Raw genomic sequence first — 27,338 nt, 5'->3', positions numbered from 1 at the left:
AAACGGAAAATCTGCATATATCTGATTTTTACATCTATTATTTTTCCCATTTTGCCTCATGATTTGCTGAAGAAGTAGTAGATATGATTCTGAAATTACTGTATTAAAAATAGGATGTTAATATACACACAAATGTATATCAAAGACTTTAAAAAACTTGATAATTATTCATATAACTACCTATTTCAGTAACTATAAGACATATAATGTCATGAAACTATGCTATTCCTCATTGTAAAATGAAAAGCAATATCAAAGCAGTACATATAATATGAACTCATTTTTGTAAAAATGTGTGTATATAAGCATAACTGAGAGCTTTTTTTCTATAAAAATGTGTGTGTATATGTATAAACAATTCAGAGTGGTGTAAGTGGTAGGATTTGGGTTGTTTTTGTTTCTTTATTTAATTACCTATATGTCTGAATTTCTTTTTCAAAAATAAAATCACCTTTTAATTTTGTAATAATAGTCAAGCAAAAAAAGTTTGGTAACTGATATAAACAAATATCCAAAATCAGAAAGCAAATAAATTAAATATATAATTTATAGATACCTATATGTCAAAAAAAAATCCTTATTTTATCAGAGCATGTCATCGACCACTGATTACTTCAAAAATAAGTTTTCATCATTTTTTTCTGTGAGAACATAATTAGATGATCATAAAATAGAACAATTTCATAGGTATTTTAAATAAAATTCAGGTTGAAAAATTTAGTCTACCCATAATTTTCCATGTATAACATGTTTAAAAATCTTGGATTAAGCGGAGAACCAAAAAGGTGCTAGGAATTTCTATTAATTTATCTCTGGTTCTCCGATTAAATACAAAAAAATACAGGATACTAGGTAATCTTAATAAATCAATTTGATCCAAAAATAATTATTAATAGTTAATAATCATAATAGTCATCATCATCATACTATCATAAATAAACAACAAAATCTCTAGATATTAGAAACTATAAATAGATTGTGTTGACCTTACACTGCTTGGAAACTTCCTTGAGCTTGCCTTGTAGTGTGTAGTCACCCAATAAGGTTCAACAAAAGAAATAAGATGGCAGCTGGCCAGGGCCAGTACCTTTCTAGAAAGCAGCTCAGCAGGCACCATGCAGAAAACTGTCTTTGACAAAATCTCAAAATTCCCCTCAAATTCCAGTATAACCTCCTTCATTGTCACAGAGCCTGAAATCAATTACAACTTGGATATACACAATCCTGTATGATCTGCTTCTTTGTGGTTTGTCATCATTTACTCCAAGAGACACATATTTAGGGGTTAAAAGGGAAAAAAAACCTTATTAATTGAATATACCACAGATAAACTGCTTCCCTTACTGGGTCTTCCACCTATTCTTAATTCACAACTTACAAACTATGGCAGAATATTTTTGTGATCTCTATATTCTGCCCAGAAATTATATAGAATTCTCTGTCAATATGGTAGCCACAAGTTAAAATTTAATAAAATTTAAGATTCAGCCCCTCAGTTGCAGTAGTCTGACATCAATTGCTCAATAGCCAACTGTAGCATACTGGACAGTGCAGGTATAGAGCATTTCCATAATTGTAGAAAGTTTTATTCAACAATGCTGACTGTATATCAAATTCTATCTCACTACTTGTTAAGACCTAATGAAAAGCTAAGGCTTTGATGATATCACTAGTTTTGCCACAAACTTAAATATTTGGCTTATGTATAAAGTAGTCAGTTTAATTTAAAGTAGAATCGAATACAACTTGTTGCTAAAATATTAAACTTTGTTGCTGTGCTCTAGAATCATCTACAAATATATGCCCAAACTGACTCCTTCACTGGGTAACCAAGGTTTGGATGAGCCCTGCTGTGTTAATTATTTATTGCTGTATAATAAATTATTCCAAAATTTAGTAGCCTAAAAAACAATAATCACTTTTAATCTTTCATGGTTTCTGTAGACCAGGATTTAGGGAGCAGCCAAATGATGCAGTTCTGGCTCAGGGTCTCGTATGACGTTGCAGTCAAATGTCAGCTGGGGCTGCAGCAATCTGAACGCTGATTGTATTGGGTGATCCATTTCTAAGGCAACTCAGTCAAGTAGATAGCAAGTTGGTTCATCTCCATGGGACTTCGTTAGTGTCCTCAGAACATGGCAGCTGGCTTTTATTAGAGCTAGAGGTCCAAGATACTAAAGCAAAAGCTGTAATACATTTTACGACCCAGCCTTGGATGTCTCACACCACCAATTCTACCATATTCTGTTTGTCACACAGGTTAGCCTTGAGTGATTCAATGTGAGAGGGGACCACACAAGAGCATGACTATTTGGAGATAAGGGTCAGTGGACCATCTTAGAGGCTGGCTACCACACTCAGCCAGCAGTGAGTGTTTCTTGGTAGATTGTAAGGATTGAGAAAAGGAAGCAGAGAACAGATTTTACCAAGAGGAATTTAGTCACACTGTTTCCAGAGCCTGAGCATAGATTTACCCAATGGTCTCCAAAAGAAGATTCATGTCTCATTTGTTCCTTGAGCTTTCTGCCAATATTCAAGATGCTGGAACTCTTCCTGCCTACTAGCTTTCCCCACACAAGACATATTTAACACAAAAGTGGAGGAAACTTTAGAAATTTAGACCTTCAATGGTTCTGAAACTTAATCACAAAATAGAATGATCTGGAGATCTTGAAAGAAAGAAAGAAAAAGAAAGAGAGAGAGAAAGAAAGAAAGGGAGAAAGAAAGAAAGAAAGAAAGAAAGAACGAAAGAAAGAAAGAAAGAAAGAAAGAAAGAAAGAAAGAAAGAAAGAAAGAAAGAAAGAAATAGATAGAAAGAAAGGAGGGAGGGAGGGAGGAAGGAAGGAAAGAAGGAAGGAAGGAAGGAAGGAAGGAAGGAAGGAAGGAAGGAAGGAAGGAAGGAAACAAAAACTGATGCCTAGGTCTCACTAGAGATTCTAATGTTATTGGTCTGGGTGCAGCCCCCGAAGCAGACATTTTTATAGCTTCCCAGTGATTCTAGCATGCAGCAAAAGTTGAAAACCACTAAATAGAGGAAGATCCTTCTGAATGTTCTCTCTCATGATCTCTCTCCTTCCTTAATCTCTTCATCCTGCTCTCACAAACATTATTTTAAAACTTGTTTCTCAACCCAATCCCTGAAAAGAACTCACCTCTTCCCACAAAAGTTGGGAGAATGTCTTAGTCCCTTTCAGGGTCTGTTTCATGCCATTAAACCCAAGATGATGGCCCGTACAGACCCCTAAAGGATAGGAATGGGCTCTAGTCTCAGGACCAGGAGAGGAAGGAGAATGTGGGAATCTACTTCCAGCTCTTGACTGTGGATGCCTGACATTGATTTCCTCACTAATTACCTAAGATGAAAGCACACGTTGTCAAAGGGAAAATTATTATTTACCAGAAACAACACAGTCTAATCGACCATGAAAAAACTAGTTCCTCCTATGAAAGTGACCTTGATTCTGCTGCTTGTGAAAATAAATAATTAACTAACCTCAGCACGATGGTGTTAATGGCACATATGACCCCTTCAAGATGTGGCTTATGTTACAAAAGCCTCCACGATAGTAGAGAAGGATTCCGATGCTACCAGTGCTACCATGATGATTTTAGTCTCTCTGTCTCTCCTCCTATAGGAAGGAGAGGCATGTCTCACTTTACCACATCTTCAAGCAAACTCCATATATTTACCTCCATAGATAGTTACAGAAAAAAAAAGCAGCTCTATATCTCAGCAAGTCTGAAATTTTAGCATGCATATGAATTACATGGGGATCTTGTTAAACTGCAATTCTGAATCTATGGTGGGGACTGAGATTCTGCACTTACTCCTAACAAGTTCCTAGGAGATGTGGATGTTGACAGTTTACGGTCACAAAATGAGTATCAGGGATGTAGATATTACAGAAAAGTAAGAGTGATGACTGCAAAGCATTTTAACCTCTCCCCTTTGATCTCACGCTTCTCTGAAGGACTAAAATAGTTTCCTCTCATGTTTATTTTTTGTGGCCATATTCTATAATATACAGAGAATTCTATTATATTTTCAATTTCATCTGCCTTTGTTATGGAAAAATCTTCTAAACGTCTTGTATTACAAGATTATAGATCATTTTGTGAAAGAAGAACTGATAGGAAAAAAATTGTATCATATAAAATTTACTGTTTCTAACAAGCATCACTATACTTATTGCTTCTGTTACCCTTACCAACCCCATGTCCTTTCTCTTTACTCTTCAAGAAGGAAAAAAAAGTCCCACAAAATATAATTAAATCTACTTTACCAGCCAGACTAAATATTGCACAAATATATGTTCTCTTAGAATTGTAATCATAAAACACACAGGACATAATACTTACAATACCAAAATGACTCATGCCTGGTGGTATTGTGGTTACATGTTAGTCGGAAGTTCATTGAGCTATAATTTTTTTAATTTTCTATTTTTACTTTATCCTATTAGCCAATCTATTATTCAGGTCTTTACGGGAAAAAAATATATTCATTTGAAACATAGTACTTCTTAACTTTGGGGGAAAGAAAATCTCTATGTAATCTAATTAGCTATGGTCATTTAGAAGAATTATCCTCATTGTTCTACAATTTCTTTGACAAATGAACCCTCGGCCATTCCAATGTGCTATCTTCAACGACAAAGCTGATTAAAAGATCTTCATCACCTTCTATAAAATAGTGCCAGTTCAAGGTTAAAATTACTAACATACTTCGAATAGTCATTTCCCTGGGTTAATAACAGGAGAGTGAATAAGATTATGGCTCCCTTTTGACTTTTTTTTTAACATCTTCATTGTAGTATAATTGCTTTACAATGGTGTGTTAGTTTCTGCTTTATAACAAAGTGAATCAGTTATACATATACATATGTTCCCATATCTCTTCCCTCTTGCATCTCCCTCCTTCCCACCCTCCCTATCCCAACCCTCTAGGTGGTCACAAAGCACCGAGCTGATCTCCCTGTGCTATGCGGCTACTTCCCACTAGCTATCTATTTTACGTTTGGTAGTGTATATATGTCCATGCGACTCTCTCACTTTGTCACAGCTTACCTTTCCTCCTCCCCATATCCTCAAGTCCATTATCTAGTAGGTCTGTGTCTTTATTCCCCTCTTACCCCTAGGATCTTCATGACCTATTTTTTTTTCCTTAGATTCCATACATATGTGTTAGCATACGGTATTTGTTTTTCTCTTTCTGACTTACTTCACTCTGTGTGACAGACTCTAGGTCCATCCTCCTCACGACAAATATGTCAATTTCATTCCTTTTTATGGCTGAGTAATATTCAATTGTATATATGTGCCACATCTTCTTTATCCATTCATCCAATGATGGACACTTAGGTTGCTTCAATGTCCTGACTATTGTAAATAGAGCTGCAATGAACATTTTGGTACATGACTCTTTTTGAATTATGGTTTTCTCAGTGTATATGCCCAGTAGTGGGATTGCTGGTCATATGGTAGTTCTATTTTTAGTTTTCTAAGGAACCTCCATACTGTTTTCCATAGTGGCTGTACCAATTTACATTCCCATCAACAGTGCAAGAGTGTTCCCTTTTCTCCACACCCTCTCCAGCACTTACTGTTTCTAGATTTTTTGATGATGGCCTTTCTGACCGGTGTGAGATGATATCTCAATGTAGTTTTGATTTGCATTTCTCTAATGATTAATGATGTTTAGCATTCTTTCATGTGTTTGATGGCAATCCGTATATCTTCTTTGGAGAAATGCCTATTTAGGTGTTCTGCCCTTTTCTGGATTGGGTTGTTTCTTTTTTTTTGTTGTTATTGAGCTGCATGTGCTGCTTGTAAATCTTGGAGATTAATCCTTTGTCAGTTGCTTCATTTGCAAATATTTTCTCTCATTAAGAGGGTTGTCTTTTGGTCTTGTTTAAGGTTTCCTTTGCTGTGCAAAAGATTTTAAGTTTCATTCGATCCCATTTGTTTATTTTTCTTTTTATTTCCATTTCTCTAGGAGGTGGGTCAAAAAGGATTTTGCTGTGATGTATGTCATAGAGTGTTCTGCCTGTTTTCCTCTAGGAGTTTGATAGTGTCTGGCCTTACATTTAGGTCTTTAATCCATTTTGAGTTTATTTTTGTGTGTGGTATTAGGCAGTGTTCTAATTTCATACTTTTACGTGTACCTGTCATGTTTTCCAAGCACAACTTATTGAAGAGGCTGTCTTTTCTCCACTGTATATCTTGCCTCCTTTATCAAAGATAAGGTGACCATATGTGTGTGGGTTTACCTCTGGGTTTTGTATCCTTTTCCATTGATCTATATTTCTGTTTTTGTGCCAGTACCATACTCTCTTCATTACTGTAGCTTTGTAGTATACTCTGAAGTCAGGGAGCCTGATTCCTCCAGCTCGATTTTTTGTTCTCATGATGGCTTTGGCTATTCAGGGTCATTTGTGTCTCCATACCAATTGTGAAATTTTTTGTTCTAGTTCTGTGAAATATGCCATTGGTAGTTTGATAGGGATTGCATTGAATCTGTAGATTGCTTTGGGTAGTAGAGTCATTTTCACAATGTTGATTCTTCCAATCCAAGGTCATGGTATATCTCTCCATCGATTTGTATCATCTCTAATTTCTTTCATCAGTGTCTTATAATTTTCTGCATACACTTCTTTTGTCTCCTTAGGTAGGTTTATTCCTAGATATTTTATTATTTTTGTTGCAATGGTGAATGGGAGTGTTTTCTTAATTTCACTTTCAGATTTTTCATCATTAGTGTATAGGAATGCCAGAGATTTCTGTGCATTAATTTTGTATCCTGCTACTTTACCAGATTCATTGATTAGCTCTAGTAGTTTTCTGGTATCATCTTTAGGTATCTCTATATATAGTATCATGTCATCTGCAAACAGTGACAGCTTTACTTCCTTTTTCCGATTTGGATCCCTTTTATTTCTTTTTCTTCTCTGATGGCTGTGGCTAAAACTTCCAAAACTATGTTGAATAATAGTGGTGACAGTGGGCAAAATTTTCTTGCTCCTGATCTTAGTGGAAATGATTTCAGTTTTTCACCATTGAGGATGATGTTAGCTTTTGGTTTGTCATATATGGCCTTTATTATGTTGAGTAAAGTTCCCTCTATGCCTACTTTCTGAAGGGATTTTATCATAAATGGGTGTTGAATTTTTTCAGAAGATTTCTCTGCATCTATTGAGATGATCATATGGTTTTTCTCCTTCAATTTGTTAATATGGGGTATCGTATTGATTGATTTGCATATATTGAAGAATCCTTGAATTCCCGGAATAAACCCCACTTGATCATAGTGTATGATCCTTTTAATGTGCTGCTGGATTCTGTTTGTTAGTATTTTCTTGAGAATTTTTGCTCCTATGTTCATCAGTGATATTGGCCTGTAGTTTCCTTCTTTGTGACATTTTTGTCTGGTTTTGGTATCAGGGTGATGGTGGCCTCGTAGAATGAGTTTGGGAGTGTTCCTACCTCTGTTATATTTTGAAAGAGTTTGAGAAGGAAAGATGTGAGCTCTTCTCTAAATGCTTGATAGTATTCGCCTGTGAAGCCATCTGGTCCTGGGCTTTTGTTTGTTGGAAGATTTTTTGACACAGTTTCAATTTCAGTGCTTGTGATTGGTCTGTTCATATTTTGTGTTTCTTCCTGATTCAGTCTTGGCAGGTTGTGCATTTCTAAGAATTTGTCCATTTCTTCCAGGTTGTCCATTTTATTGGCATAGAGTTGCTTGTAGTAATCTCTCATGATCTTTTGTATTTCTGCAGTATCGGTTGTTACTTCTCCATTTTCATTTCTAATTCTATTGAATTAGAATTAGTCTTCTAGAATTAGTCTATTAGAATTAGTCTTCTCCCTTTTTTTCTTGATGAGTCTGGCTAATGGTTTATCAATTTTGTTTATCTTCTCAATGAACTAGCTTTTAGTTTTATTGATCTTTGCTATGATTTCCTTCATTTCTTTTTTCACTTATTTCTGATCTGATCTTTATGATTTCTTTCCTTCTGCTAACTTTGTTGTTTTTTTGTTCTTCTTTCTCTAATTGCTTTATGTGCAAGGTTAAGCTCTTTATTTGAGATGTTTCCTGTTTCTTAAGGTAGGATTGTATTGGTATATACTTCCCTCTTAGAACTGTTTTTGCTGCATCCCATAGGTTTTGGGTCATCGTGTCCCCATTGTTATTTCTTTCTAGGTGTTTTTTTTTATTTCCTCAGTGATAACTTGGTCATCAAGTACTGTATTGTTTAGCCTCCGTGTGTTTGTATTTTTTACAGATCTTTTCCTGTAATTGATATCTAGTCTCGTAGCATTGTGGTCAGAAAAGATACTCTATAAAGTTTCAATTTTCTTAAATTTACCAAGGCTTGATTTGTGACCAAAGATATGCTGTGTCCTGGAGAATGCTCCATGAGCACTTGAGAAAAATATGTATTTTTGTTTTTGGATGGAATGTCCTATAAATATCAATTAAGTCCATCTTTTTTAATGTATCATTTAAAGCTTGTATTTCCTTATTTATTTTCATTTTGGATGATCTGTCCATTGGTGAAAGTGGGCTTTTAAAGTCCCCTACTATGATTGTGTTACTGTCGATTTCCCGTTTTATGGCTGTTAGTATTTGCCTTATGTATTGAGGTGCTCCTATGTTGGTTGCATAAATATTTACAATTGTTATATCTTCTTCTTGGATCAATCCCTTGATCATTATGTAGTGTCCTTCTTTCTCTCTGGTAATAGTCTTTATTTTAAACTCTATTTTGTCTGATATGAGAATTGCTACTCCAGCTTTCTTTTGATTTCCATTTGCATGGAATATGTTTTTCTATCCCCTTACTTTCAGGTCTGTGTGTGTCCCTAAGTATGTAGTAGGTCTTTTGTAGACAATATATATATATGGGTCTTGTTTTTTTGTCCATTCAACCAGTCTGTGTCTTTTGGTGGGAACATTTAGTCCATTTACATTTAAGGTAATTATCAATATGTATGTTCCTATTCCCATTTTCTTAATTGTTTTGGCTTTGTTATTGTAGGTCTTTTCCTTCTCTTGTGTTTCTTGCCTAGAGAAGTTCCTTTTGCATTTGTCGTAAAGCTGGTTTGGTGGTGCTGAACTCTCTCAGCTTTTGCTTGTGTGTAAAGGTTTTAATTTCTCCATCAAATCTGAATGAGATCCCTGCTTGGTAACGTAATCTTGGTTGTAGATTTTTCTCCTTCATCATTTTAAATATGTCCTCCCTCTCCCTTCTGGCTTGCAGAGTTTCTGCTGAAAGATCAGCTGTTAACCTTATGGGGATTCCCTTGTGTGTTATTTGTTGTTTTTCCCTTGCTGCTTTTAATATGTTTTATTTATATTTAATTTTTGAAAGTTTGATTAATATGTTCCTTGACATGTTTCTCCTTGAATTTATCCTGTATGGGACTCTCCGTGTTTCCTGGACTTGGTTAACTATTTCCTTTCCCATATTAGGGAAGTTTTCAACTATAATCTCTTCAAATATTTTCTCAATCCCTTTCTTTTTCTCTTCTTCTTCTGGGACCCCTATAATTCGAATGTTAGTGCATTTAATGTTTTCCCAGAGGTCTCTGTGACTGTCCTCATTTCTTTTCATTCTTTTTTCTTTATTCTGTTCTGAAGTAGTTATTTCCACTACTTAATCTTCCAGGTCACTTATCCATCCTTCTGCCTCAGTTATTCTGCTATTGATCCCTTCTAGAGTATTTTTAATTCCATTTATTGTGTTGTTCATCATTGATTGTTTCCTCTTTAGTTCTAGGTCCTTGTTAAATGCTTCTTGCATTTTCTCTATTCTATTTCCAAGATTTTGGACTATCTTTACTATCATTATTCTGAACTTTTTTTCAGGTAGCCTGCATATTTCCTCTTCATTTGTTAGGTCTGGTGGGTTTTTACCTTGCTCCTTCATCTGCTGTGTGTTTTTCTGTGTTCTCATTTTGCTTATCTTACTGTGTTTGAGGTCTCCTTTTTGCAGGCTGCTGGTTCATAGTTCCCGTTGTTTTTGGTGTCTGTCCCCAGTGGCTAACGTTGGTTCAGTGTGTTGTATAGGCTTCCTTGTGGAGAGGATTAGTGCCTGTGTTCTGGTGGATGAGGCTGGATCTTGTCTTTCTGGTGGGCAGGTCCACATCTGTTGGTGTGTTTTGTGGTGTCTGTGGCCTTATTATGACTTCAGGGAACCACTGTGCTAATGTGTGTGGTTGTGTTCCTGCCTTGCTAGCTGTTTGGCGTAGGGTGTCCTGCACTGTGGCTTTCTGGTCATTGAGTGGAGCTGGGTATTGGCATTGAGATGGAGATCTTTAGGAGATTTTCACCATTTGATATTACGTGGAGTGGGGAGGTCTCTTGTGGACCAGTGTGCTGAAGTTGGCTCTCCCACCTCAGAGGCACAGCACTGACTCCTGGCTGGAGCACCAAGAGGCTTTCATCCACATGGTGCAGAATAAAAGGGAGAAAAAATGAAGAAAGGAAGAAAGAAGGAAAGAAAGAAAGAAAGGAAGGAAGGAAGAAAGGAAGGAAGAAAGCGAGAATAAAATAAAGTCAGATAAAATAATGTCATTAAAATAAAAAATAATTATTAAGAAAAAATATTTTTAAAAAGTAAAAAAAGAAAAAAAAAAAAAAAACATGGACGGACAGAACCCTAGGACAAATAGTGAAAGCAAAGCTATACAAACAAAATCTCACACAGAAGCATACACATACTCACAAAAAGTGGAAAAGGGGAAAAAATAATATATCTTGCTCCCAAAGTCCACCTCCTCAACTTGGGATGATTCATTGTTTGTTCAGGTATTCCACAGATGCAGGGTACATCAAGTTGATGGTGGAGATTTAATGCGCTGCTCCTGAGGCTGCTGGGAGAAATTTCCCTTTCTCTTCTTTGTTCGCACAGCTCCCGGGGTTCAGCTTTGGATTTCGCCCTGCCTTTGCATGTAGGTCGCCTGAGGGCCTCTGTTCTTCGCTCAGACAGGACGGGTTTAAAGGAGCCTCTGATTCGGGGACTCTGGCTCCCTCAGGCCGCGGGGGTGGGAGGGGTACGGATGGGGGGCAAGCCTGTGAAGGCAGAGGCCTGCGGGACCTTGCACCAGCCTGAGGTGTGCCGTTCGTTCTCCTGGGGAAGTTGTCCCTTGATCCCTGGACCCTGGCAGTGGCGGGCTGCACAGTCTCCCGGGAGGGGAGAAGTGGATAGTGACCTGTGCTCGCACACAGGCTTCTTGGCGGCAGCAGCAGCAGCCTTAGCGTCCCTTGCCCGTCTCTGGCGTCCGCACTTAATAACCGCGGCTCGCGCCTGTCTCTGGATCTCCTTTAAGCAGCGCTCTTAATCCCCTCTCCTCGTGCACCAGGAAACAAAGAAGGAAGAAAAATTCTCTTGCCTCTTCGGCAGGTCCAGATTTTTTCCCGGACTCCCTCCCAGCTAGCCGTATTGCACTAACCCCCTGCAGGCTGTGTTCACGCAGTCAAACCCAGTCCTCTCCCTGCATCCGACTGAAGCCCAAGCCTCAGCTTCTAGCCCCCGCCCATCCCGGCGGGTGAGCAGACAAGCCTCTTGGGCTGCTGAATGCTGGTTGGCACCGATCCTCTGTGCAGGAATCTCTCTGCTTTGCCGTCTGCTTCCCTGTTGCTGTGCTCTCCTCTGCAGCTCTGAAGCTTCCCCCTCCACCACCTAGTCTCTGGCCCCAAAGGGGTTTCTAGTGCGTGGAAACATTTCCTTCTTCACAGCTCCCTTCCACTGGTGCAGGTCCTGTCCCTATTCTTTTGCCTCTGTTTTTTCTTTTTTCTTTTGCCCTACCCAGGTACGTGGGGAGTTTCTTGCCTTTTGGGATGTCTGAAGTCTTCTGCCAGCATTCAGTAGGTGTTCTGTAGGAGTTGTTCCATGTGTAGATGTATTTCTGATGTATCTGTGGGGAGGAAGGTGATCTCCGCGTCTTACTCTTCTGCCATCTTCCTCAACTCCCGGGTACGATGATTCCGGCCTGCGTTCCCCAGGACTGTCGTGCCTTTGGCTGCCAGTGCCGCTCCAGATCTGGCAGCCTCAGTGAGGCTGCCCTCCCCTCGGGCTCCGGGGAAGTTCCGTGATGGCGGAGGGAAGAGACACCAAGCCGGGAGCTCCAGCTTTGCAGAAACGCGGGCCTCCTTTTTGTCTTTAATAATTATAGAGAAAATGTCCACTGTTAAAAGAAACAATAAAATATTGAAAACAACTAAAAGGACAAAGAATGTGTCTTTGTAATCCTGGCTACTCACTACAATCAAACTCAGTTTTTAAAAATATTACTTTTATCACAAAATTCTTTTAACTGTGTAAAGGGTACTAACTAAGTATGACTCGGTATCAAATGAATTCCACTGTTATTGAAACTATTATTTTAGCCTTACTCCAACCTCTTTCTAATGAATATTTCTTTAATTGATTCACATTTGGGCACAAAGAGAAAATTTATCCCCAAATAGCTATAAAAGTAGTTTGGTGTATATTATATCATTCTGGAAGTAAAAAAGAATGTTTATTTGCATCCATGGTATCAACCAGTCTAATTATACAATATTTCTGAACTCTGCCTAGGCCAGAAAGAATAAATGCATGAGATGACATTGCAACTTGGAAGCCCAGTATTCACAATAGCTGACTCCTTCAGAGGAGTCATCCTCACCACAATCTTTACTTTGGAAACTACATCTGAAGTGGCTGGATCAATCCCTTCAAACAGCATTTGTTGAAATCTTAGTCTAACTCCATGGTAACCATAGCAATGTTTATTTTGTTACTAACTTTCATAATGAACATAAAGAACTTCAGACATACATATTTGGCAGCAATAATAAAATTGCCTAACTCTGGTGACTGTTGTTCTCTCGGCTCCTGGGAGACCACAGTGAAATATAAAGACCAAGAAACTATGTCCTCGATTAGACTCCATAATTAAACTACTCTACAATAGCAACATTTCCATTTGTTTAGAATTTAGAAGATGTGCATTCCTGTCCTGCTTCATCTCTGACCAGTTGTTTGAATAAGACAGTCAATCTAACTGAGCATTATTTTGTTTATCTAGAAAACAAGAAGTGGTTTAGTAAGATATCTCTGAAGTGCCATTCATCAATAACAATATAAATTATTAGTCTAAGTCTATTTTATAAGTGAAACAAGAAGTTGACCTAAACAATGAAGCTTCTAGGAAAATTTCAGCCGCTAAATCTAAATCACTATTTAAGCACCTGGCTACCCATCTCAGACAAAGGAAGATACTATAGCCTACAAAAGTAGCAGACTGATAATAATCCAACAAATATTCACTGAAAAGCCACTAGAGACAAAGTGCTAAGTAAAGCTGACTAGTATTATAGCCTTATTGAGGACCAACTATGGGGCAAGTGGGTGGTGTCCTTCCCTGTACCTGGGAATATAATTAAAGTGAAATCCTCAAGTAACAGTCAAAACAGAGATAGGCAGAGTCCTCTTAAAGAGGTAGAAGAGCCCTCTATCTGGATAGTAACCAGATGGACAGTGTTAGCATACTTGAAAAAGAAATGTGTCTGAACAGCATGGGTCAGTCTTAGAAGTTCAAAGGTATAACCTTGAGAATCTGTCTCTAGGACAATTTAGATCTACAAGCAACCTTTAAGAGGTTTTCAAGAGAAACAACAAGGACCTACTGTATAGCATGAAGAACTATATACAATATCTTATAATAACCTATAATCAAAAAGAACCTGAAAAACAAGAGATATACACATATATAGAGATATATAACTGAATCATTTTCCTGTACATCTGAAACTAACACAACATTGCAAATCAAGTATACTTCAATAAAAAGAGTATACTATAAAATTAGTAGTGTTTGCCTTACTTAAGAGAAAAAAAAAAAAGAGAGAGGTTCTCAAGAATAGAAGAGATATAACTCTCAGGCTAAGTTGTAACCAACATTTAGTTCTTCCAACTACTTCCTCTTTCACCATAGCCATGCCTACTAAACTACCTTTTGACTTCTTCCCACATATCTGTCACTGTTAGACATGAAAAATTTGGTCCCAGAATGAAGGTAATATGTTTTTCTGACTGGGATTGAAAACTCCTGCTGTATTGATAAACCCCATTTCATGAGCTTCTTAAAACATTGGCAGGAGGAGGGGGGCACCTATAACACATTCCTTAGGCTAACGACAGACCTTCCCAAGGAACACCGCCCACAACAACCAGGTTTCTTTCTCCTCAGACTTTACTTGCATGGATTCTTTCTCTCTGTCCTCCTTATTCTTATCCTCTTCCTTCTCCTCCAATAAAGATAATGGACGGACGTGAGTCTGAGTTTTAAGAATGGTTGAGATTAGACAGAGGTTAGGAGAGGGAATTTCAAAGAGAGGAGTGATTAAATTGGGTTGGTGGATTAAGTCCACCAGTCTAGCCAGTTTAAAGAGGAACAGTAATGCCAGGTAAGATGAGACTAGAAACTGAAGCTGGATCCAGATCAGGAAGATTTCCAAAAGACATTAAGACATCTGGTCCTATGGAATTGACTCTGAGAGTTTTCAGGGTTTCTTGAAAGATAGTAACATAAATAAAAGTTGAATATTAAGAAGGTTGTACATGCTGTATATATAATCATACATGAAGTAGTCACACTATAAACTATATTTAACAGGAAAGTATATAGTTGGTACTTTAAACTTCAAAGATCACACATTTATCTTCAGTACATGGAGGTAAGACCCTTGGAGGGAAATGACTAACTCACAAAGAGACAACTGGTGGGGAGGGGTGTGGACCTGCCCATGAGTAATGGAAGGAGGAAGGAAAAGAAAGAATGGAGATGTCTCTAATTCATCTGCTACCTTTCCTCAGGGTAGGGTTCACCTTCCAAATGACCAGCAAGTCAACACTTGCATCTGGGTTTCAGTGTTATTCCCAAGAAATGTCTGTAGCCTTCCCCCCAAAACACCTCCCTCTATGAGGGATGGTAAGTAGGGTGACACACAGCAAGAGGGGATAACTGCAAACACCAGCTGAATCATACCATCTGGTGGGGACTTTTCTGTTATCATGGAGCATGAGAGATGCTTAATAATCATACCAGCTTCCAAAGGTAGCTTTTTTTTTTTTTTTTACAAGAAGGTACAATAGCCTCAGAATTCCTGCTCAGAGAGAAATGTGTCTGTGAGAGTGTGAAAGAAAGGAAACCCGTGTGAGCATATGTGTGTGTGTTCAGAGCAGAGAATGAACACACAATCACCTAGCTTTCTGGTGTGATGTGTTCTCCTGAGTTGAATGTTTCGGTGATGCAGTTTGGCACTGGAACCTTCCTCTGAGTTGAGACTCCCTCCTTCTCTTTTTGCTTCAGCTCAGTGTTTTGCTTGAATCTGAGTCATAAGCTCCTTAAGCTGGCAGGAAGTGGATATTCGGGCTGGCAGCTCCCTCTCTCCCAAAGAGAGGGAGTGTCTTGGCTGACACCTAAGCAACCTTTTTCATCCCAGACTCAGTAATAGAACCAAAGAGCATTAGCAGAACAGAAGGCTGGGCTACACTTACAGAGTAGTAGAGAAGAGAAAGCATCCTGTAGAAATCCATTAGCTCAAGCTATGGTTTAAAAAAAGAATAGTTTATGGAATTACCTCAGTCGCTCACCAAGCCCTTTGAATATTTTGTTTATCCCCCCAAGCTGGTCTGTGGAGACTCTAACCAGGCCTGACCTGACCCCACAGGTCTTTCTTCTCCATCAAGCTCCTCATTGACTCTTCCACCAACATTCTCCATCCTTCCTTCTATTTCTCCTAAACCACAGTTAAGCTCACACTCTCTGAGTTGTTCCTCACTCATGGACAAAGCAATAAGTTATAATCTGAAGGAATCAAGGAAAGGCCTCTTTCCTGCCTAATTCTACTGGAATTTCCTCTTTACTGAGTGAGGAAAGGTATGAATGGGATCATAGAGGGAAGAAACATGGAGACAGCATCAGTCATCATTGACACCGCTGGCTCCAATCCATTGTCAAAGTAGCTCCAGTAGGGATCAAGGGCATGAGCACAGAGGGAATCAGATTTGGGGGAAGCTGAAAAACTGGGAAGAAAAGTTTGGAATAAGAAGGTTGTCCAATGATTACTATAATATTGGTGACCCTGTGTGCTGGAGTTCAGAAGAAGGGAGGGTAGTGGTCTGAACACCTGGGTGGAGAGAACCCGCCAAAAGAACTTCAGGGTGTTGAAACGTAATGGCAGAATGTTGGAAACAACCTTTACCACCTTTATAGCTTTTCCTTCAATCAACCTGATTGCTTCAATTTAAGACTGAGCCTTAGCAGGCTTTCTGCCTGCAGATCCCAACAGAAAAAGTCTGTCTTGACCCACAGAGTTCCAACATTCCTTATGCCCCTTTCCCAACTCCCTCTGTGTCCCTTAAAACCTCCTACCATCACTTGTCTTTCTCTGGCTTCCATTCACCTCATCTTCAGCCTCCTCAAACCCTACTTCTGACATGTGGCAAGACTCCCAGACCCAGGCCTCTGGCCTGTTCCTACATGATGTTCCTCTGTTTCTTCCTGTCTGCACCATTGCCTGATGCCTTCTGATTGCTCAGACCAGAGCTTCACACTCAGCTGTCAATCATGTGCTTTGACCTCCAGAAGGCAGTCTTCTACCATCCAACTTAAGGAAAGCAAAACCCAAACAGAACAACAACAACAAAAATCTCTAAAGTATTTGAAATAGGTTCTGTTTGGAAAGTTAAGACTGGTGAATGCTGAGTGTGTAAAATAATATCTCCCACTGTCCTAGAGAGAACTTTGCAAAGCAGCTATATTTCCTATATTAGAAATATATGCAATTTTGTTATGAATTGGGCTCTTTCTTTCCACAGACACTAGCTCTCTGTTTATTTCAGATATGAGTAGCTACACAGCTGCTCGTCAGCTCAATATTTGCAGCATATTAGTTATGAGAGATAACATTGAATTATTAACATAAATAATGTGTTCATACTGCCCCACCTGTATGTATAAGGGGTCTTGGAAAATAACCTCTATACCTAGTAGAAAATGACTTTCAGGACCAAATTTTCCTAGAAGAGGGCACACTCATGACCAATGGGCTCAAGTAAGTTCATTTTTCCCTTTCCAGTTGGTTCCAATGAGATGTGCCCTTCAGTCTTTCCCTGAGTCCATTCTGAACATCTGAATGCCAACCTTCCTGCAGACAGATCTACCCTAGAGTAACACACCAAACAAAAGAACTCATGGTTCAGTATTTGAGCATTATAAACCTTATCTGACAGCTTTGGTTTAGGAATCTAAAGGGGTGGAAGCAATCAATCATGCAGCAAACAACTTAATAAGAAAATCTGGAAATAAGGAAATAGAAGATAGTTCAAGAAAACTTCATTCATTCAAAGAGTTGTGAAGTATGACTTACAGAAGAAAGAAATAGATGAGACCCTCCTGAGACTCTAGATTCTTATAATTCTGCCTCCGAGATGGGTCACGCAAAACAGAATTAAATATTTTCTAAAGAAGTCCCATAATTATGGGAACTATGACATAATCCCAATTAAACCGTGAGGACTCAATGTTTTCTGAAGTCCTATAATACACTACTCTATGTTATCTCTCTGAATTCTGGCTAAGAAAATAGTCAAATGGACACAGTTCATGCAAAAATAAGAACTCTCAAATAACCTAAATTCTGTATTTGAACTTTTTAAAATTCCTTGAAGAAGACAGTCTCCAGTAATATTTTAAGAAAATAACTCATTTTCTGCTCTCATCCACTGACTTAAATGGAGGCTACCAAGGCACTTTCTTCAAAAGAGCAAGAGCATATTTCCCCTCTGAACTTCCTTACTTTCAATCCCTCTTCCCCCCTTCACTGCTTCATCATGTTAATATGACAGTTGATTGATTGATTTTTGCTAATCGTTTCCCTCCTCCTCTCAGCATTCAGGTCCTGGTCCTCCTGTCACGCTCTGGTCCTCCATCACAAATGCCAGAAGGACTGGTCAGACCCTCCTAAGACGGCAGAACTGAAAGAGCCAGAGTCCTGTTCAACACGCATGTGAGAGACTGAACATGACTTAGCAGAATGGTTCTTATTCATTACATGATGGCTTATGTGTGCTCTTAAGTAGATATCAGATGAAGCACATATAGTGCATGCCAAAGCCTCTTCCAGATAGAAGTCCTAAACGTTGATGAATTACTGTGACCAGTTGTACATCGAAGCAGACTATAAAATATTTGATGAAAAATAATGTACTAGAGCTATATGTATCAGTGTGTGTGTTTCTCATGCATATATATTCCTTTCCCCTTCAGTACTATGTCCTTTTAATACCTTGACTTTCTGCTCTGCCTCACCTAGTCAGATTATCTACTAAGCTCTTCCTGGGGTCTCCCTCCATGCCTCTTTCAAGGCAGTAAACTTGGGACAATCACAGTACTCACCACACTTGTTTTCTGTCTCTCAGGTATCACTGTCCTGCATTGCCTGATGACTAATGTCTTAAAAACTCATCTTTTCATATTTTTGGTCTTATTCTTGTTGTTTTTATTTCAGTAAACAGGCAAATACAATTATTCCCTTTTAGCCAGAAGGAGAGGTCACACCAGCTATAAATTAAACAGAAACTCAGACTGTATTTGGTGAATTAAATTTCTAAAGATCCACAGCTTCAGACTCATAATGTCTCTTCTGCCAAAAAAAAAACAGATCTCAAAAAAGATCCAATATACCTCATTATGCTTTGTACTTTTAAAACACTGTACGATCTCTCTCAGGGTATTTTAGGTTCCCTAGGGCTGCTATAACAAATTATCATAAACATGATGTCTTAAAAGAACAGAAATTTATTCTCTCACAGTTCTGGAGGCTAGAATTTCAAAATCAAGGTGTCAATTTGTAATTATCTTGAGAGCTAAAATACAGTCACATTTTATTTTAACTCACAGTACCTAGCTTTGTACTTTGCTCCTAAAATAAGCTCTATAGTGTTTATATAAAGTTTAATTTAATTGTAATGGCCAAAAGGCTTTTCTATGATGGTAATTTTAGGCACTGGTTTTAAATATAGGAATTCCTAAAAATAGTGCCAGCTATGCAATTCCAATATACTTATAAGTGACACCTGGCTCAGGAACAAACAAAGTATTTTTTCCACTTGTTCAGAAGTTACTAAAATGTCAAAGTGGAAAGATTTGACTATTTTATATTCCACAGAGAAAGAAAAAAATGCCCTGTATAAAACTATCCTCTAATGCTAAGTAGTATCAATTATACACCTCTGACTTCATAGCTAATTAAAATGTGAAAGATATGTGTCTTAGAATCAAATATATACAGTATGAGTGTGTGATTTATATGTGAGTAGATGTAAACAAACTTATGTTCAAGAGATTCTTCATGGTAACGGTCTTGCAAATTACCATTTGACTTGTCCAGAAAACTTCCCCAGCTACCAACACTTTGAGATTTGCCCATTTCCTAACTCCTCTGCCCCCCCACACCCAGCCACATTACAGCTCACTTGCTTAATGTAGTTTGACCAATCAGATTTGAAATTTAAAACAGAAGTATCAGAGGCTGAGAATCTTTGTAGCCAAGTCACATTAACAGCAATCCTCTGACATATGGTGCTGGGACGTCTCATAACCTTCCTTTAGTCTACCCTTTCCAAAGATTTAGGGGTTTAACCCTGCTTCAGTTCCGCAAAATAATCAAGCATCCTTCCAGTAAATTCTTTTTTGTGGCTTAAGTCAACTGGTATTTATTTTTGTGGCCTGAAACCAAAAGAACCTTAACTAATGCAATGCCCTAAGTACATTTTTGGAAAGATATACAAGAAATTAACACTAATTATCTCTGAGAAATGAATGGGAGTGAGGATCCTGAATGTACAGAGGGGAACATCCATTATCACCTTATGACACTGTACAATTGAATGTTGTGTCATTCTCGTTTGCTTTAGTTGGATTTAGGATGTTCATTTTCACATGATGAACGTGTGTTACTTGCAGAATTTTTTCAGCTAGATTTCTTTTCTTTTCTTTCCTTTTTTTTCCTTCCTTTTTTAATTGTCATATTTGAAAAGGAATAATAAAAGAGTGTTCTAATTTTTCATGGCTTACTTTTATCCCTATTCTATTGGAGCCCCGCACTTCAAGAATGTACAAACTGAGCCCAGGATAGGTATGACCCAGTCAACCATTTCACAGCAATTAGAACCAGGAGGTTAGGGAATTCCCTGGTGGTCCCGTGGTTAGGACTCTGTGCTTCCACTGCAGGGTGCTCGGGTTCCATCCCTGGTTGGGAAACTGAGATCCAGCAAGCCCTGGCCACAAAACAAACAAATAAACAAAGAAACCCAGGAGGCTATTGTTTCAGACTTGCTCAGAGTTATTCTTATCTTGTCATAGGGTGAATAATGATTTTACTTTTGGAAGTGGTCAATATTAATTGATCAAACATCTTCCTGTTAAGCTACTTTAAGTTCTTTCCTTCTACTTAATACTCCAAATTGACTCAGCTTAAGATTCCTTCTGGTTAATAATCTCTTTTAAAATGAACATCAAGCTTAGATGGGTTGGTTATTGATCATGTCACACTTAAATGTGAATTGTCTTAATCAGGTTAAATTTATCACGACATTTGGATAAAATCACTTTCACTGAATTCGCTGGGAGTTTTGATGGGACCGTGATAAATTTAGAACATTGGAAGTTACATAAGGACCCTCTTCTTGCTCCCTCCTCCATCTTCCCCCACTACTACTGCTTTTTAAAAGAAATTAATATTGTCAGAAAAATCTCACCCCCTAGAGAGGAAATTACCACGAGTCAATGCAAATGGACCAAATTAGCCATCTGTGGAAATAACCCATCCTGGGAGGTGACCTGCAAATACTTGTTGATGGGAGTGAAGGGATTCCAGTCCTGAGGGGGATCAGGAAACCCAGACTGGTGTGTGATAATTATAAAGCAGAAGACAGCAGGTGCATTTTATCTTGCTTAGGATGATGTCATGGTGCTTTTGCAGTTGATTTACAAATAAGAATCAGAGAGTAGGAATGTGTCAGTGTTTGCCCAGAATTGCCTTGAAAATCAGAATAACTCCCAGCATCACTGATTCTTCAGGAGTGATCACAGTACTTAGACATGTGGCAGGTGTTTCCTAGAGTGATAACCTGCGGGGACACAGGTACAAAGAGAGAGAGAGAAAAGAGAGAGGAAAGAAAATGTGGAGCAAGGGGCGGGGAGAGAAAATGAAAGGATCAGAGGTTAAAAAAAAAAGTGACAGAAAGAAGTATGGCAGGCGATTGCCTTCTCCAGAAACAAACAAACGAATGCAATATGTCCACTCAAAGTGTTAGAATGTTTGGGGGTGGGGGCTGGTTGAATTCTGATCCTCTCCCCCCAGGTCCATCGTCACAGCATTTTAACTGATTTTCCTGATACAACTTTACCTTGTTTCAGAGTGAGATCTGAAATGCTAAAGTTATTACTTCTTAATATACTCTTAATATAGTTTTAGTCCTGCTTACAATTCAGGATTAGTCTTCTGCTTCCTTTAGCATAATGTGGTTTATCAATTCCTTCTGCCTTTTCTGTCTCAGGGGTCTCACCTCCAGCCACACCACTGCTCAGTCCTGGATTTTTTATCAATACTTGCACTTCCCATAAATATGTTTTGTTTTTTCACACCCATGAGCCTTTTTGCACTTTGTCCCCTCCAGGTAGAATGGAAAGCCTGCCTCTTGACCCCCAAACATCACACCTCTTTTTCTTACTGGTGAGCTTTTCAACCAGTGAGACTCTGCTCAAACAACCTTTCTTCCAGTAGTGTCCAGAATGTTCACTAAGATTCTACTGGTTTTTTTTTTTTTTTTTTTTTTTTTTTTTTTTTTTTTTTTGCGATACGCGGGCTTCTCACTGCTGTGGCTTCTCCCGTTGAGGAGCACAGGCTCCGGACACGCAGGTTCAGCGGCCATGGCTCACAGGCCCAGCCGCTCCACAGCATGTGGGATCCTCCTGGACCAGGGCACGAACCCGAGTCCCCTGCATCGGCAGGCGGACTCTCAACCACTGCACCACCAGGGAAGCCCTCTACTGGCTTTTATCAAAGGAAATATAGTTATCTGAGTCTACCCCTCTCCTCCCTCTAAATGTTGAGGTCCTAAAAAACAGACACCTTCTCCTGTTCATCTGTGTATAGCAGTCTCTAATATATGCTCACACTAGACTCTCAAAAGTACTTGAATTAGTAAGTGAAGGAATAAAAACTCTTGTAAGGGAAAATTATCCAAGACTTGGAAATGTATTTTTTAAAGATTACATTCTGTAGGGGTGATTGCTAATTTGTAGAAAATGATAAGCAATATGAATGATTACTGCTCACAGAATCACAGATGAATTATATAAGTTCTAGTAAGCCAAATTCTCATGTGGACATGTTTTAACATCTTACTGGTTCCCTCATTTATTGAGTTAAACAAAATCTTTTACATGCACTCATTTTATATTTGCATGAGTCATGATTTTACCTTTTTTAAAATTATGCTTTGACACTATTACTGAATATCTTTATTTACTGTGTCTGTGCATATACTACCAAATGGTTTAGTGTAGGTTGAGTATGTGTTGATAGAATATAGAGAATATTTTCTATTGAACAGCCTAATACAATAATTGCAAGGTAATATGAAAGTGAAACTACGATACCTGTTAAAATAATAACACTAAATGAAAACATCAACAGAATAATACAACAGAGCCCTTTAAAGCAGACGGTAACCTGGTATATATACATATTAATATACACATATTCATATACATATGTTAAAATGTCACCAATATATTGTAGCCAATATGTTTTCCATACAGTAATTCTCAGTTTGTAGGTTTCTGCATCACAAGTATGTATCACACTCTATTAAAAATGTGGTCATAAGGGCACAATGTTAACTGTATTGCTTAATCATTATTACTCACCCTTGCCTGTTATTTGCTTTTCCATCATTCTCCCTAACTAAAGCATATGTATCATTCCCCCACAGACATGGTCCCACTTATTCAAGTAGAAATAGGAGTGTTTCTCCATAAAGACAGCTGAGCAGATCACATTAAGCAAAAGTTCCAGAGCTAATGGCCCATTAGTCAGAGTCAACTGATGATCTACTTAAATGACTGACCAGGTAACTGGGTCAACTAGCTCAAGGGAATAGTTTATGAAGCCAAGGAAGCATTTCATTAGGTCATCAAGGAGCCCTTCCTCACCCCATCCCCAAACACATAACCAGAAGATGTGTGCATTTGATAGGGCTGATTATATCATTCCCTAAAATTGGAACAGCTCTCACTTTCCCAAAGACAAGTACCCCAGCTTCAGCCTCCAACAACAAACACAAGATGTGGTATCAAGAGCCTTGCAGTGCGAATTTCTCATGGAGATATGCATGCTTGAAAGGAATAGGAGGAGGACACCCTCTTCCTAGGACTGAAGTTCAGATTCCTTCTAAGAAAAGATCATTATAATGTCACCAGTCTACTTCTCAGGTTTAAAAAAAAAAAAAAAAAGCACCACATCACTCCTTAAGATATATATTACATATGATTAGAACTTTATTCTATTTTTCTCCCTCTCTTAGCTGGCATTCCTCAGGAGTGGAAAAAAGAAATCAAAGGCATTCCCACACAAAAGTCCGCATTGAAGTATGTTTAAGTGTCAGATTAAAACTAACAAAAGACAGGAAACAGGGAGTTAAGACTTTTCTCAGTCCTGAACTCACCCTATTGTGCCTAGGTACCAAGGGGTCAGGAAAGAACGCTTAGGTTCAGAATTAGCCACTTCTGTTTCTTTTCACTGCTGAGATATTAAACTTCAGAAAATATTAAATGGACAAGAAATCCCCAAGCGCCCAAAACCCATAACCCATACAGGGTGGTAAGCTGTGCCTATCTCTAGCTTTGAAAGGCATGTTTCAACCTTATACGTTTTCAGAATTAGAAAAACATCTGCTCCCTTTGGTAAATCCCCTTTCCTACATATCTGTTTTCTGGCAGTTCTGAGTCCTTTCGTTTTCATGGAACAAAGAAAGAAAGAAAAGAAAGAAAAGAAGGAAAGAAGGAAAGAAAGAAAGAAAGAAAGAAAGAAAGAAAGAAAGAAAGAGAAAGGGAAAGAAAGAAAGAGATAAAGAGAGAGAAAGAAAGAGACAGAGAGGGAGAGAGAGAAAGAGAAAGAGAGAGAAAGAAAGAAAGAAAGAAAGAAAGAAAGAAAGAAAGAAAGAAAGAAAGAAAGAAAGAAAGAAAGAAAGAAAGAAAAGTTACCAAGAGTAGGAAAAAGCAGGGATTTCTTATCAGATAATGACCACAACTTATTTATTTTTAGTTTTCTTACATTGGATCTCAATTTTCTAATCTAGGATGACCTCCAATGCCAGGAATGATTCTGATTTTTCCTGGTAATACATCCTATAGTAGTAATTTTTAAATGTCTCCAGTTTAACTGTGGGGGATGCGGGTGTACCACTTCCTCTGCAAAAATAGACTTCTCTTGGAGACTGTCACATCTTTGCCTGAAGTTCCCTCACCCCAGTGCTTGAATAGACACTACTCAGTTATTTGGAACTGGGAATGCATTCTGTGTTTCGTATAATGATAAAGCATAGTTAGCCTTCCATGATCTCTAATATTGCTGAAGAAATTGGGGGGTTATTAATACATGCACAAGCACATGTGTAACAACAAGCATACCTGGGAAGAGATGGTCAGGGTTCTAACGTCTCAGGGTCCTGAGACTCTTCTCCTTGGGTGCTCTTCATGCTCCTTGAGACAGATGTTCAAGCAGGTGTGTCTCTCCAGGGATGAGAAACAGGGTTCATGTTAGTGCAGATCTCTCAGGTGAATTTGCAGAGCAAGCCTGAACCTGCTACCCAAGAGGGCCCACGACCGATTTTCCTTTCCCACCACTTCTATAAATTTGTCTCCCTTTTAAATCCCCAGAAGAAGTGAGCAAATTGCCAATCTTCCTTTGGCCAACAATCACAAAGCCTTTCTTTACATCTAACAACAATAGGAGTAATGTGAGGTGAAAATGGCACACATTGGAACATTCGCAGAGTTTAAATAAGAAAGAAGGTAGTGTCCTGTCTTTCTCAGTGGGGTCAAAGTTGAAAATTGTCCCCTGCTTGCTAGTGAACACCTCTCCTGCCCCTCTCTCCACATGCAAACACACACCTTTCATTTTCACTTAAATCTTACAAAAGAGACGCACAGGCATTGAGGAAAATGTCATGCATTAGTCGTTCAAAGAAATAGATCGGGACTTTCAGGCCATGAGAAAGTCCACAAAAAGAAAACAGTTAAAGGTACAAAGGATGATCATGTAGTTTACCATCCAAACTGGTTCAATTTTGAGAGTGAAAAAGGGCAGGACAAATGCTAAACTGAACTGAGCACTAAGACAAGAGACGTAAAGTGGGACAATCCCAGGCAAAGGTGGATGTGGGGTTCCCCCTAAAGCAAAAGTGACAAAGGTGTCTGCAGTCATTTTCAGGCTTTTGTACTTAGAGAAGTGGTGAGGAGCCAGAGGGTCTTAAGCTGGACAATGCCTGGCTGAACTGAGCTTCATAGAGTGCCTACTGAATTTAGATGCAGGACGGATTTGAGGAGCCCCAAGGAAACAGGTACACATTTAAGTTATCACTGTAGACTTTTGATAGGTAATGGAAGCTTAAAACTGTCTGATATGGGGCTTCCTGGTGGCGCAGTGGTTGAGAGTCTGCCTGCCAATGCTGGGGACACGGGTTCGTGCCCCGGTCCGGGAAGATCCCACATGCCGCAGAGCAGCTGGGCCCGTGAGCCATGGCCACTGAGCCTGTGCATGCGGAGCCTGTGCTCCGCAATGTGAGAGGCCACAATAGTGAGAGGCCCGCATACCACAAAAAAAAACAAAACAAACAACAAAAAAAAAACTAGCTGATATCAGTGGGATAAATGTAAGATATTATTGATGTGAAATGAATAGACTTCTGCAACTTATCTGAAGTGGGAAATCTCACAAAGGTGTTTTTCTGGATACCTGAGTGATGCTGTTAGCAGTATTTTGGGGGAAACTAAGGCCAAAAGGTTAAGTAATGTATGTAAGTTCATCAACTAATAACAATATGGCGGTCAGGTCTACTCTTTAGTAAAGATTTCAATGTAATAAAAGCCCAAAAGGGGATATGCACAGGAAATTCTGAGATCATAGGAATTGCCTCTATTTTTGCAAGCTGTGGTAAGATGCTGGACTACAAATCTGAAGATGTGCCATTGAGTCTTGCTTGCTCAATCAAGCTCTAGCTTTATTACCTTGGCAAATACCCTTCTTCTGGGCTGGGCTCTTTTAAGTATCTGGAGGCACCAGCAGGCTGGCTACTCTGGGAAGGCCTCAGCTAGGACTGCTGTTATCTGCTTCATGTTATCTTCCACCCTCCACCTGGCTATCTCAGACTTTTGTAGATGGCAGCAGCAGAGTTTTGAGAGAATGTGGAGCACACAGGTCTCCACCACATTCTGTTGACCAAAATAAGTCATAAAGGCCAGCCCTGATGCAAAGGGAGGAGCAGAGAATTGGAGCCATTACTGCAGCAAATCTATCATCCAAACATAGAGTATGAGGTTTAAGGCCTGGGATTGTGAGATTGTTTGTCACTCCTATATAGGAAGCCATCCCTAAATTTATTTTTAGCTAAATGTTTGCTCTGTTTAATTCACAGAGATGTTGAAAGAACCTGCTGTTTCTGATTCCACAGTAAATTAAAGGGGAGGCTTTGGGGGACACAAAGAAACAAATACTATACCACAAACTGAGTTGCTGCTGGTATAATTAGATCTTTGGGTGTACACTTGCAGGGCAAGATTTTCACCCATCTCTGGGGACTTTGGAAGGAGAGAAGGAAGGAAACCAATTGACAGAAGAGCTTCAGATCCCAGTTGATATTTGAAAACTGAGTTAGCACAGAGCAGTCCTTATCCTTGTCATCCATTAATGACCACTTATCATGTCCGGGGAGCATGTGCTACTTCAGTCATCTGGTTGGGAGAGTACTTATCTTTACCTGGAAGGAAAGCTTCCCACCTGATCAATGTAGGACCTCCCAGAACAATCTTAAGCAAAGTATCCCCACCTAGAATTTGTGAGGTGATGTTTTACAAAGGAACATTACTGACCTTGATCAAGTCAGGACTAGACAGCAGTGTGTTCACTGTCTCAAAAAACCAATGAGCACTCCACACCTGATATGTGATCTGTCAGAGACTGGCTAATTACTCATCAAAGTGTTTCCTCTTCTTGGGCA

The sequence above is a fragment of the Hyperoodon ampullatus genome (genome assembly GCF_949752795.1).
Source record: "Hyperoodon ampullatus genome assembly, chromosome: 14".
Classification (NCBI taxonomy): domain Eukaryota; kingdom Metazoa; phylum Chordata; class Mammalia; order Artiodactyla; family Ziphiidae; genus Hyperoodon; species Hyperoodon ampullatus.
The sequence above is the reverse complement of the archived record's forward strand: the minus strand, read 5'-3'. Positions refer to the sequence as shown.